Here is an 11849-nt window from a genome sequence, read left to right as displayed (position 1 = left end):
GCAGGGGAGAGTTACAAAATTGTGATCAAGTGATCAAGCAACAGAAAATGTTTTTCAGAGGTGTAGGAGGAGGGAACACACAGAACCCTCATACTCACCACTGCATAACAAAACTAGGCCTATTCCTCACGTTATTTCCCCGAAAGGGGGCGCTATGGCATGGGCTCCGGCGAGTCTCCATTGCTCGATATCTCTCTGGCAGGCTTCTATCACGCTAAGCGCATTCAGTGTCTTTCCTCTAAATGTACATCTGTTTCTCTCCAGCCAGATTTGCCAGGCGATCATGGCCACCATGGTCTTGACTCCTCTTTTTTCCCTTGGCGCCGGGGAGTTGAAGATTGCGGCGACATCCTCGGTTGTTGTTTTGCTTGGGCTCCAGGAGGCCGGTGAGAGTGTCGCACAGCCCCCCCCCCTCGCCCCCCCTCCCCCCAGGTGTCTACTTTTGACCAAACTTCCCGCGAGGTGCTGCACTCCCATAGCAGGTGGAAAGAGGACTCGAGGTTGCGGCAGCAAAGTTGACAGAAATATGGATTTTCCCATCCCCTACGTTGCAGGCGGTCATTGCACCAGAGCCGGTTGTGGTGGAGCAGCCAAAGATACAACTTGATCTTCCCAGGAGCCCAGATCTTCCACACCAATCTTTCCATGGTCGAAGTTGGTTGCGAAGGGAATTGAGATTTGTACACTGAGCTCGCTGTGTAGTGGCCACCGGCTTTCCATGTGATCTCGTCTTCGATTCCTTCCCACAACACCAAGTATGCTTCTCTGATGTGGCGCTGCAACAACACGACCTGGGGGACGATTTCCAAGTTGTTGCCGCACCTGAGGTCCATGATCCATCTATCGTCGCGTATTGCATCTGCCATCATGCGGTTCTTCCTGGTTGAGCGCCTGAACAGGTTGGGATAGTCTTGCCGTACCGGCTGCTCGCCGAGCCAGGAGCAGTGCCAGAAGAGGACTCTGTTGCCGTCGCCCACCGTCACCGTCGTCGCCGAGGCGAAGAGTGCTCTATCCTTGTCGTCACAAGGCGTCCCCATGCGTGCCCATGGCCTGGCCGGGTCCGTCCACGCCAACCACAACCAACGGAGGCACAATGCACGTGCGAACCGCTCCATGCTGGGGATGCCGAGGCCGCCGTGATCGACCGGGGACGTGACTAACCGCCAGTTTACTTTGCATCTACCGCCGGTGACCTCGTGGTCGTGCACCCACAGGAACCGCCACCGTGCCTTGTCGACGTCCTTGTAGAATCTTTTTGGGATGCGCAGGACAGCCATGGCGAAGGCAGGCAATGCGGACAAGACGCACCTGACCAGCACGTGGCTAGCCACAGCCAGCGGAGGCGCAATGCAGGAGTTGGCCTTTCCAAGCAGCCAACCTAGGTACCTAATCGGGAAGCCTACTCTAGTGCAGAGCGGAAGCCTGCCGATGCAGAGCGGAAGACCTAGGTACCTAATCGGGAAGCCTACCCTAGTGCCGCTGAAATTTTTAAGGACGTCTATGAGGTCTATACTACCATAGTTTAGGGTTGCCGCTGACGATTTTTGGGGGTTGCCGCGCAGTCCCGCCGCCTCTCCAAACCCTTGAAGGAGCTGCATGATGGTATCTATCTCCTGGCGCACCGGATTGGCGAAGAAGATTGCGTCGTCAGCGTATAGCGTGACGCGCAGGCGTGCAGCGCCGGCTGGCAGGGGAGCGATGGTGCCGGCCTGTTGCGCTGCCTCTAACATCCGGTGAAGGGGAACGATCACCAGGATGAAGAGGATCGCTGAGAGGGGATCCCCTTGCCGAAGTCCCCGCTGATGGAGAATCGCAGGGCCCGGGTCTCCTTTGAGCAGATAGGCGGAGGACACGGAGGAGAGGAGCAGCGCGATCCGGTCTCTCCAATGCGCCGGGAAGTTCATGCGCTGCAGCAGCTCGAGGATGTATTCCCATGAAACCGTGTCGAAGGCCTTGGCGATGTCGATCTTTAGCAGGAGCATCAGCGATTTTTTCCTTTGAAACAACTGTAGTGCGCTCTGAACTTACAGGAAGCTGTCATGTATGCCCTTCTTCTTCTGGAAACCAGTCTGGGCGGCCAGGGAGATGAGTTGATCTAGCACACCCATTAGCCTGATCGAGAGGACTTTGGCGATTAGCTTGGCCACCGAATGAATTAGGCTAATTAGGCGGAAGTCTGACAGTTTGGTTGCACCGTCCTTTTTTGGCAGTAGGACGATCATAGCACGGTTCGGGGCTGCAAAGTCGCCTCCGGCGAGCTGATAAAATGCATGGAAAACTGCTATGATGTCCATCTTGATCGTTTGCCAGTAGGCACGAAAGAAGGCATCGCTGAAGCCGTCGGGTCCTGGCGTCTTCTCGGCCGGAGACGCATAAATTGCCGCCCATACTTCTTCTCCTGTGAAGGGATTGTCAAGGCCTTCCCCTGTTTGCAGACGAGGTAGCTGAATCCTATCACAGTCGATTGTTTTTGTCCGTCTCTCCTTATTGCCCAGGAGGGCAGTGAAATGGTCATGGATCATGCTCGCCTTCTCTTTGTGATCAGTTGCTTGCTTGCTCTCTGACTCTAGGCAGTGGATGTAATTTTTCCTCCGCCGAGAGTTGATCTTAGCCTAGAAAAATGATGTTTTTGCATCGCCCGCTTTGAGCCAGGTAGTCCGTGTAGCTTGTCGTTTCCTGACCCGCCCGAGAGCCGCAAGCCCAACTATCTTCAGTTTCAGAGTTTTCCTCAGCCGGAATTCTCTTGGGGTTAGTTGGCGTCTCTCCTGTGCCACATTTTAACCTCAGCACCACCTCTGACGCAATGTGAAACTGCAGTTTTGTGTTACTGAAAATGCTCTTAGCCCAAATCTTCAGGTCTGCCGCTGTTCTTTTTAACTTGATCTTCATCCTAGAGAACGGGCAGCAGTGATTTACTGGCCTCTGCCATGCCCTCTTCAGTTGTTAATTGGAAGAAACATCAATCTTTCACATAAGGCAGTCGCTTCAACCTGTGTGGAACATTTGAACACCAGGTTTGCCATATCGGTACTACAAATGGTATTAGATTTCCAATGGAACAACCATTCCTACAGACAAGTGAAAAAACTGAAGACACAGAGCACAAGCCGGGCGGTTGAGACCTTAGCTCTTTCTTGGTTTGATTCACCTGGGCCAACGCGGATGCAGACGAAAGGCGCGGAAGGTAGATCGGTAGTAGCGCACATGGCTGGCGCCGAGACGAACTGCCGTATCTCGCGTATCATGGTCGTGCAAACTGGGGAGACTGGGATGAAACTTTTTTTTCGAGAAGAGAGAGAGAGCGGACAGAAATGTGATGGGCCAAGGCATATAGGCAAGAGGCTAGGAGAGAATTCCTTTGTGGGCCTACGTAGGCCTTCGGCCGATAATCGACCCAATGACTGCCACCCACTTGTTCTTCACCTTCACCTTCACCTAAAAAAAAACTTGTTCTTCACCTGTCCTGTTGCTCTGTGGTTTGGAGGGCAATTGGGGTGGTGCTGGGGACTGGGCTACTCCTTCCGCTCCAAAATATAGTGCTTCCTTTATTTCCGTGCTTCATCTTTGACCATAAATTTAACCAACGTGACCGACTGCGGCGGGAGCAAAAGTTATACCAGTGAATTCATATTCAAAAGAAGTTTTGAATCATATAATTTTTTCTCCCGTCGCAGTCGGTCTCGTTGGTTAAACTCATGATCAAAGTTGGACCTCAGGAAGTGCGGATGCACTATATTTTGGAATGGAGGGAGTATGTCCTAACAATCTCTGGCAATATTATGTGTGGTGGAACATGTTTCTTGTTGATGGTTCAAAATTTCATACGGTTGGCTTGGCCGTGGTCACTTGGGCTATTTGACTGGCATGTAAAAGGGCAACTTTTGAGAGAAAAAAATGATCAAATCTCCTTTTGAGATTGTGTTCTCGGCTTTTTCTTTTCTTTTGTACTGGGCAGGTCTTCAGCCGAGGGAGGAAGCAGCGAAGCTGCCTCAAGGACCCGAGATGATCAGATGAAGCACTACTAGTCTGATGATGCTGTGTAAAGAAACCAGGCGCGCGGTGGATGATGCAGGAGAGGTTCTTCATTGGTGATGTGCGCTGGAGTTCTCTTGGGTCTGTCATTGCAATGATGTTGGAGTTGGGTTACTAGGTCATAGTGGTTGTTCTCAGTTTGAATTTTGTTTGTTTGCTCAAATATTTGGGGCAATGTAATAAGGTTAGACTTTGTTGGTGCTATCAGGTTTTCACCCCATAGCGTTTGTTTCGATTGCGGGCGAGCCTAGAGGGTTTCTTGGCAGTGCTTTGAACTCGCTACCCCGCTTTCCTTTCTTCCTGGTTGTGTCTGGAACAGATGTATTCTCGTTCTTGTAATGGAAAGGGGTACGCCTGGTTCAAGAAAAAAAATGCTCAACCCACAGGGCAGCGGCCCGATTATGACAAGCCGAGTCAACCTCGGGAGCAAAGGATGCTAACGTTGATCTGGTATACGTTGATGACTTTGATCGGATGGTCAAAAATCTCAAATTGTTGTGAGAGGCTGTAGGTGGCTGAGTTATACTTTCTAGTAATTGTTGTACAACTGTGATAGATAGATAAAGTAAAATGGGTGAGTGACATGCATGGTAACGTACCCCTCCTCGATGTGCTGTGCGCGACGATCCCCTAAAAGACAGACCGGCTGGCCGTGTGATGTGGGGGTGAGTAAGATGGAGAGACGTCGGGCACAGGGCGGGCTGCAGGAGAAGGTGACCGCGAGGAGATGCAGGGTGGCCTCGCCGGAAGAGGGCGGGATGGGCGACTGGTGGCATACCCAGTCGACGCCATGCTGCCGGGCAAAAGAACCTTGCCGCCGGCCACCGGCCTCGCCGCAATTGGCCTTTGAAGGTACCACATCCTCCAGCCCCTCCCGATTTGCCTCTCGTCCTCTCTTCGATTGATCCGAGAAAATCCATGATTTCGTGTTTGCCAAAAAAGGCTTTCATCCCACTTTATATATAAAGCAACACATCCAAACAGACAAACCCATGCAAGGTGATGAGGCGAACCTATTACGTAGCATGAAGGTAGATAGATAGTAACGCACATCGCCGGCGCCGAGACGAATTGCCGTATCTCGCGTAGTAGAGAGGGGACGCACAGAACATGATGGGCCAAGGCAAGAAAGGCTAGGAAAGAATTCCTTCGTGGGCCTACGTAGGCCTTCGGCCGACAATCGACCCATGACTGACAGAATTTCTAGCTCAACCCGTGGAGCAGCGGCCCGATTATGACAGGCCGAGTCAATCGCCGGAGCAGAGGATGCTAACGTTGATCTATCCCTAAAAAAAGGATGCTAACGTTGATCTAGTATACATTGATGACTTTGATCGGACGGTCAAAAATCTCAAATTGCTACGAGAGGCCGTAGGAAAAAGAAATATGAAAACAGGAGAATCCACAATAGGGAGCCGTGGAAAAGATAAGAGGACAAGTGCGACCGTCCCCGCTAGAGTGGATGAAGCCGTCATTGTCATGGATGTCTGTGTATGTATTACTACTGAAATGGCATTTCCTTTTGGTCGTGTCGGAGTGTTGGTTGTGTGCATTGTGTTGTACAGTAGCCGGGCATTCGCTCCTTATGGTTGCACCACCTCTATACATCAACCGCATGAAAATGCCCTTTGTCAAGAAAAAAGTCCGCTATCGAGCTGACTGGCCCGTGTTTATCACAATGGAATCGCAATGGAGGTACAATGCGAATGCGACTGGATCCGGCTTTGCCGCCAATGGACTCCGATTCTTGGATGATTTCTTAGGTTAACTAGTGGAGTGCATAGGTAGGAGTGATACATTGAGTTAAAACTCAGATGTACTACTAGTGTACTGATCCGTCGGTGGCCAAGGCAAGCAGGCACGCCACCGTCATCTACGTATATATGAGTGCGGGTGCATGCCACGTACGAGATGCTTGCATGCCCCGACGCTTGCAGCTGGATTCTGATTCACTGCACGTTTTTTTTTTCGAAACGGAGGCAAAAGATTGGCCTCATCTATTAAATAAGAAGAGGATAGAGTTTGTTACAAGGGCACACTTTTACACGGCATGGAAGATTACTCACGCAAAATAATGTTTCCTAATTTTTTTGCTCCAGCGGTGATCCAAAGGTTTGCCTCGCAGTTGATGTTGTTTAGCAAGATTGGTGGTGGAGCACTCTTGTTCCGGAAAACACGCGCACTCCGCTCGTTCCAAATGGTCCATGACACGAGCATGGTTAGAGAGGCCATGGCCTTCCTGTTGGGGACTCCGGCGCCGGTCCTATTTGTCCATCATTCCTTAACCGAACTCTCAAGATGCCACATAGAGGTGTCCATATGATGAAGCCCAAGTTTTGCAATGACCAAGTTCCATAGCCTAATAGTGAAGCGGCATTTGAAGAAAAGATGCGGTCCACTTTCTTGCTCTCGCTTGCAGAGGGTGCAAAGAACACAATTTGGCCATCCACGTTTTTGTAGTCTATCCGCGGTCCAAATTCTGTCTTGGATAGCCAACCAAGCGAAGAATTTAGCCTTTGGTGGCGCCCAAGCTTTCCAAACCATTTGGTCCATGGGAAAGAGAACCAAGCCAAAAAAATGGGCCTTGTAGGCGGAGGCCGCAGTGTAGTGCCCGCTTGTCGTATGCTTTCACACAATAGTATCTTCAGAGAGTGCATCCAGATGCACATCGTTCACAAGTGCCCATAGCATGAAGAATTGTCGGATGTGCTCAATGGAGACAACTGTGAAGGTGTTGAGCTTGAGGATCCATGCATTATTTTGTAGGGCCTCCCGCACCTTCCAATTCTTCCTTGAGGAGGCCGCAAAGACGAGCGGGGCAACATCCTTAGGCTTGCACCCATGGAGCCAGGGAGAATCCCAAAAAGGCATTTTAGCGCCGTTCCCCATGGTGATGGTTGTGGACGCATAGAAGAAGTCAAGGTCCTCCTCGTTACATGGATTTCCCAAGCCCACCAACAACTTTTGTGGGGCCGTCCATTCGAACCATGGCCATCTCAAGCGCAAGGCCCGCGCGAATTTATCGGTGTTGAGAACCCCTAGGCCGCCATATTCGCACGGGCGGCAAACCATCTCCCAGTTTACCTTGCACTTGGCGCCCGTCGTCTTATCCGATCCCGACCAAAGGAAAGCCCGCTCCAGTTTGTTGATATTGTGAAGAATGCCCGGCGGTATGACCAAAGATGTGATGAAATAGACCGCTTGCGAGGTGTCGACATACTTAACAAGGGTCATTGGTCCAATGGTGATGATGTTTTGCCCCTCATATGTCACCAACTTGCCCGCAATTTTGTCCTCAAGAAATTGCAAATCCACCTTCTTAAGCTGCCAGACGGACAATGGAAGACCCAAGTATCTTATGGGGAAGGACGCCCAGTTAGCTAGCAATCCTTGCAGAATGTGCTCCAGGTTTAGGTGATTGCATCGAATGGGCACAACCGAGCTCTTGTGAAAATTGGTGCATAGCCCGGTGACCTCCCCGAATCCGCTCAAAATGGCTGAGAGGTTGTCAATATCTTTTTTGATTGGAGCCATGAAAACAGCCGCATCGTCTGCATAGAGTGAAGTTCGCACCATGATCCCTCTCCCACGAATTTTGTGGAGTAGTCCTTTTCGGGTTGCCAGCTCCAGTAGTTGTTGGAGTGTGTCAATTGCAATGACAAAAAGGAGCGGGGATAGGGGGTCCCCCTGCCGAAGGCCCCTACCATGCTTGATGGGGTTGCCAGGCACCCCATTTAACAGAATCCTAGAAGATGATGTGCAAAGAAGAGCCGCAATCCAATCCCGAAACTTGGGGGGAAACCCCCTCCGCCGAAGGAGGTCGAGGATATATTCCCATCTGACCGAGTCGAAGGCTTTGCGTATATCTAGCTTGAACAGGAGAGATGGAGTCCTGCATTTGTGTAGCCTACGGGCCAAGTTCTGGACACACATGAAGTTATCGTGGATGCTTCTGCTCTTGATGAATGCACTTTGGTCGTTGGAGACCAAGCTGTTCATGTGCTAGGCGAGACGGATGGAAAGATTTTGCGATAATCTTGGCGACCGCATGAATGAGACTAATGGGCCTGTAGTCGGCAATCCCCTCCGCGCCCTCTTTCTTGGGCAACAACACTATATTTGCAGAGTTGAGCCAATGGAGACTAGATGTGTGAAGGGAGTCAAACTGGTGTATCACCCTCATCATGTCAAATTTAATGACGTCCCAACACTTCTTAAAAAAAGCTCCAGTGAGGCCGTCCGGCCCGGGCGCCTTGTCACTTGGCATGTCAATGATTGCCTCACGTACCTCCGCAACGGTGATGGGTTAGTCGAGGCCGTGCAAGTCATGTACCTCAGTTGAGCTCCTCCCAATTTAGATCCTTATTGCATGTGTTCCCTTTTTTCATCACTTTAGAAAAGTGGTCCAGAATGAGCTTCTCCTTAGCGTCATGCTCGGTGATCCACCCTTGGTCATGCTTTAGCCTATGAATGTGATTTTTCCTCCTTCTAGCATTAATCCGGCGATGGAAGAACTTGGTGTTGCCATCACCCTCCTTGAGGTTAGCAACTCTCGCACTTTGTTTTTTCCGAGCTCTCTCAAGCACGGCCAAGCTAATGACCCTCCTTTTAAGCCTCGCCCTAAGGTCACTCTCCTCGGGGGAGAGATGACGGGTCTCTTGAGCAATGTCGAGGCGTAGGATCACCAATAGGGCGGCATGTAGGTGAACCTTTGCCTTGGAGAAAAGGCCCCTACTCCATTCGGAAAGGCGGAGAGCCACCTTCTTGAGTTTATGGAACAGGACTTGATATGGCTCAACATGCTCTAGCGGCTCGATCCAAGCCTTTTTGACCACCTCCATAAAGTTGGGCATAGCAATCCAAAAAATTCCAAACTTGAAGGTTCTAGGCCTCCGAGGCCGCTTGTCATCGGCGAGGAGAAGCGGGCAGTGATCGGATAGCAAGGACGAGAGGGCGTGAAGCAGATGAGTGCTAAAAGTGGTGTCCCACTCGGCATTGCAGAAAAACGAGTCCAGTTTGCACATAGTCGGATTTTCCCTCTCGTTGCTCCAAATGAACCTCCTATTTTGCAAGTGAATCTCTTTAAGCTCACAACTTTGCAGTGTCACTCGGAACCGATTAATTCTACTTCGGTTGACATGTATTTTGTTTTTGTCTCTTGCACGATAAATTTGGTTGAAATCCCCAGCCACAAGCCATGGCATACCGTTGGGCGGTTTTTGGCTGATAAGCTCGGCGAAGAAGGCATCTTTGCGAGAAGAGTCCGCGGGGCCGTACACGGTGGTGAGCTTGTATTGCACCTTGGAGTCACGAATACGGACCATGGCGGACAGGCAGAAGGTGGTAGCTGCGATGTTAGACATTTCCACAAGGTGATCGTCCCAGAGCAGCAAAATGCCTCCACGAGTGCCGTTCGCCGGCCTTTGCGCAAAATTGCGCAGTCCGTTCCCTCCTAAGAAGGAGGCTGTGAAGATGTCGACATTGTGAAGCTTTGTCTCCTGTAGACACACAATATGGCAAGAAGAAGAAGCAATGGTGGCGCTGACAGTAGCTCGTCTATCCGGACAGTTGAGGCCCCGGACATTCCAACACATAACATTGATAGGTTGCACTAACATGGCAACATGGAGTACACTTCTGAACTTGGCCACATGCCACACACAACCCAGCTACGGTTATGCTTGTGCCATGCAACCCAACTACACTTACACGGACCAACACACATGGACCAGGATTTAGCTAACATAGAGAACCTTTCCAACCCAAAGACATCAACTTGCTCAGGTGGAGGCCTGCAGAGCAGCAGCGGCATCCTCCATCCTTTCCACGTCCATAGCACCCTCCCCTCCGTGTTGGATGAGGGCGTCCTCCACACCCATTGCTTGCACATCATCTAACTTGAACAAATCTCGCATGGCAGAGATCACCTCCGGCGGCAACTGCTCCTTGAAACGCTCAGCAAATGCATCCAGGGCCTTGGCCGTGATGTCTTCTCCGTCCTTGACGATCCCTAGACTGCGAGCAACCAGGATCTCAGCCACCTTAGCCGCCGGCGCCGGCACCACCCTTGTTCTGCCAGCAGCTTTGAGCCTCGCACTGGTCCTGTACAGCGAGAGGCCCGCACTTGCCCGGGCAATGTTCACTCCAGCAAGAGTCTTACGGCGCGCAGCAGGAGGCCTGGGAGGCATTGATGCAGGAGAGGGCAGCAAGGGCTCTTGCCGATCTTCAAAGAGCACGGACAGGCCAACCCCAGCTAGCTGCAGATCAGCAGCAGCCCTGCGAAGCCGCACCGGTGATGGCGTGCACTGAAGCGGCCCATTGGAGATGAGTGGGGGGTGGGCGATGCCTCGAACCCAGGGGGCTTCACCGGCGACAGAGGAGGGAGCAGATGCGTTGGTGAGCACAGCTGCAACACCGTCGAGGATGGGACCGCCAGATGTGATGTCACAGCCCGAGCCTCGTCCCTCCTGGAGCGAGCAAGTCGAGGCAGCACCGACGTGGGGGAAAGCGGGGGCGAGACCGGTGGCGTAAGGCTCTCCTGGGAGCGTCTGCGCGCAGCCCGCGGTGAGCCTTGGCGTGCCGGGGTGCGGCCACGCACCGGCTGGAGCTCCAAGGCGCATGCCCCGTCGTCACTAGAGGAGCCAGAGCCCGTCAGGACCAAGGGAGCCTCGGCCGGCGCAACGTCGCCCAGGGCGGCCACAACTTCAGCGCCATGGCGCCTCCCGCACGTGCCGCTCGAGCGATCGCGGGACCTCTCCTGGCCATCTTGCCGCTGACGGTCACGGGCGCCCCTGGATAGGGAGCGACGGATGCAGTCGCGCCAACCGCCCTGCGCGCGGGGGCCATCACGGCCGCGGCGGCCACCGCGGTCGTCGTCATCGTCGGGTAGGGGTGGAATTCGAGCCGACTCAACTCGCTAAAGCTCGTTTCATTAACAAGCTAGCTCGACTCGACTCATTACTATAACGAGCTTAAATCCAAAATTGGTTTGACTCGTATAACTCGCGAGCTGACTCGTTTAGCTTGTTAAGCTCGTGAAAGATATGAACATAAAACCTTACGAATACGACAAAAAGATTAACTGGGAACTTAACATGTACATATATGGCCATGTACGTGCGAGTCTCCCCAGTGACTAGGCCTTGAGTGGTTGGGCCTTGTGCTTGGACGCAAGGTGTTTAGTGGCTGTTTTTTACTACCCATTAAGAAACGGTGATTCTTTTACCGAGCCTAATGAGTTATACGAGTACTTGTGAGATTGGTTCGTTTAACTCGGCATGTAAACGATCTTAAACTAAAGCTAGGCTTGACTCATTATTGTTCGAGTTCGAATCGATTCGAGCCGATTCTCGAGCTACTCGTTTAGCTCACGAGCTTCGAGCTTTTTTTCCAGCCCTAACTGCGGGTGCAGGAGCTAGAAATTGTGTTCAAATTCAACGCCCTACAGGATTCTAAACAAAAACAAAAGATCAACACTTGGGAGTAGTTGACAATCATGAAGTGCACTATATATAGAGCCGCCGAGGCTATAAATACGGGACCGGTGCCTGGAAGTTTCATTCACCCAAAAGAAAGAGCTAGCTGACTAACCGCCGGCCATGAAGACATACATTGTTGCCATCCTGCTAGTGCTTTCCCTGGCCGGCCGCCTCTCCGCTGCCGTCGCCGAGGACACCATTATTCGTCTTCCGAGCCACGGTACTTGACTTTCGCACTATTTGATGGACAAGATAGTTCACCCCTAGGCATTTTACTACTTCCTTCGGTCCATATTACATGTTTTAGATTTGTCTAGATACCGTAACGTGTGCGTGCAG

The sequence above is a fragment of the Triticum aestivum genome, chromosome 3B (genome assembly GCF_018294505.1).
Source record: "Triticum aestivum cultivar Chinese Spring chromosome 3B, IWGSC CS RefSeq v2.1, whole genome shotgun sequence".
Taxonomy (NCBI): Eukaryota; Viridiplantae; Streptophyta; class Magnoliopsida; order Poales; family Poaceae; genus Triticum; species Triticum aestivum.
Note: the sequence above shows the minus strand (reverse complement) of the source record.